This window comes from Somniosus microcephalus, chromosome 12 (assembly GCF_052327205.1).
Source record: "Somniosus microcephalus isolate GS21.2 chromosome 12, FLI_Smic_1.0, whole genome shotgun sequence".
Lineage (NCBI taxonomy): Eukaryota > Metazoa > Chordata > Chondrichthyes > Squaliformes > Somniosidae > Somniosus > Somniosus microcephalus.
The window spans coordinates 131,870,831-131,873,429 of NC_140998.1; the positions used below are offsets into that span (position 1 = coordinate 131,870,831).

At 51.5% G+C, this 2,599-nt stretch overlaps 1 pseudogene; it reads left to right on the forward strand.

Moving 5' to 3' along the window:
* The first annotated feature begins 909 nt into the window (after positions 1-909).
* On the forward strand, positions 910-2,123 carry LOC147109533 (uncharacterized; annotated as a pseudogene).
* Positions 2,124-2,599: the final 476 nt, after the last annotated feature.

Here is a 2,599-nt window from a genome sequence, read left to right on the forward strand (position 1 = left end):
GGGCATAGGACAGGGGACACGGATGGAATGGCCACTTACTTCCATGAGGGAAGGTGGCCAGGGTGGCTGGGATCGAACTCGACTCGCTACTCCGGCAGCGAGGGTTTCATGTATGGAGAAGCTTCCATACCGTGTCCCAAACTGCAGGTCACAGCCACACGGGTTAGGGTGACCGAGGGGAAACGCGTCTGTCTAAGATGTGAGGGACACATTCCCTTGGGACGGTGGTGGTGGTTAAGGAAGTTGGACCAGGCCAAGGGTAACAGATCCACGGACTGGGAGAAACTGGGGGACGATATGTACCGACAGATTACGGGGGCGAGAGGGAGAGTAGAAGTGTGCTGGAATAAATGGTGAAAAGAGGAACAGGGAATTTATGTGTGTATGCGGGGGTCGGAACGGGTCTGCCTGGCGGGTGTGTCGATTGCCTTCTTGCGGCGATGGTAGGATTCTGGGGCTGGGATCGGATGGGATCAGAGTGGGGATTCCTGCGTGATCCCAGACCCACCCAACACAGTAAATTCCACGGAACTGGTAGCACACGAGAGGAAGCCCCTGCCCACAGCCCCACCGGTACAGGAAACACAGATTAGTTGCCCTGCCACCACACCGGGACCGAGGAATGGGTTAGTGTTAGTCCCGACCGGCAAGATCTTGAACAAGACGTTCACTACGAAGACGCGTCAGTCATTCTAAAGTTAACCCGGGTACAGCTGCCCCGGTGGTGTCCGGTAGAAACGGAAAAATTATATGAGGCCCCGTTGAAGGAAATGTTCCGACAATTTTATGAATTAAGTTACGGGGATGTGAATCGGGAAAGTCTGTACGATTTAACGGTAAACTATCGCGTTGGTTCAGGGAGATATAGACGGGGGGTATTTAATGATGCGGCTACAGAATTCAGCACGATCACGTCCATTACCAACAGTATGGACGATGCACAGTTGCGAAAGATACTGCGGGAGGGTAATGAGCTAGAGGGGTCGGAGTTACGGGAGGATCAGGCTATGACGATACATTTAAAGGAAGTCATAGCCGAGCTGGAGGCACACGCTCAGACGATCAATAGTTTGATCAGGGAGGATCAGAATGCCTCGGCGCAGGCAGTGAAAAACGATGCGTGTGTGTTGTACGGTGCGTGGCTGCTGAACGAAGGGCGCAGTAATTTGAAGGACCCACAGCAAGGTCACGTCCCTTCGTGGGTTAGCAACCGGCACCTCACTGTGCTCAGCCCGTATGAAAATTTAATGAGCCCGTGCCAACTCCGACTGGCGTCAGAGGCATACCCGGTCCCAGTTGACTGGGGCCAGTCCAACCACACTGTAATGGGGATTGTACTCCAGATGCCGGTAATGGGCGGGTCACCGCGACCAGCGCCGGTATACCGAGTAGAGAATATTGGAGTCCTAAGGGACGGGGTGCACGTGCGACATCACGGGGCCCCACCGTTTGTTGTAAAGTGGGAGAACGCCATGACCGGCACTGACCTCAATGGATGCCAGAGCAGGGGTGCGCACGTGGTGTTGTGTCCTCAGCATTTGAATGCGTTTAATCGGCCGCTATGCGGGTTTGAATCAGAGGGTGCGGAGCCCATTAATTGCACCATGGATGTGATGGCCCAAAGCCACATTCCACCCCAGGTAGCATATGCGGGCAGAGGGACGTGCTGCATCCCAACAAGCATGGACCAGTACCGGGTACACAACGACACTTGGTGCCCGGTCACCGATAAGACTTTCTGCTTCAAACCCCACACAGAAGTTCAGGTGGCTCAAGAGCGCATCATTCTCATTCCAGAGTCCACCACGGTACACCTCACAGTGAATGACATGGTACAGGACCTGCAGCAATACATAACACAGTTCGAGTATGAAATTCCTCCTCTGCCCGAACACCTCACTAAATTAATAAAGGAAGTTGAACTCTCCCAAAAGCATTTCTATACCCTTGAGCAACGGAACAGGGAAATGGGGAATGAGATAAAAGAATTGGTTTCTCCGCCATGGTGGGACATCAGTCTGAATATCGAGATTCCCCCATGGATTTGTGTGATTTCTCATGTGATTGTAGTAGTTCCATGTGTGTTAGTGTTTTACCTTCTCCGGTTGTCATGCAGAAAGTGAAGTAAAACTCTCCGAAACCGGTGGCAAGCTTTGATTAAAGAATAGCCCCGGAGTTGACTGTCTGTTTGTATATATACCTGTAACTGTGATGTGATTTGTTGTATAAAGTGTGAGATACAGGACCCTGGGGTAAAATTTGATGTACGGTTTGGTTGGGATATACAGTGCGCCTCCCGCAGCGGAAGATGACAGAACTTTTGGTGATATTTCTGTTCGGGAAAAGTTGAAATATCAAAGGGAGGCCTGTAGCAGTCGGCGCAGACTCCATGGATTTTTAGATTATGAACATATACCCTTATTAAAAACTGGACAGGCTGTTTGGGGGGGGGGGGGAAGCAGTGAAAAACCACTCAAGCTGAAGGTGGTTCACGTAACCAGGTTGCATTCATATGGAAACGAACTGTCCTTGGGAACAATGGCCCGAGAGGCCCACTCCCAAGTCTTGAATAACAAGGCTGGCGACTCATTGTTTCTGG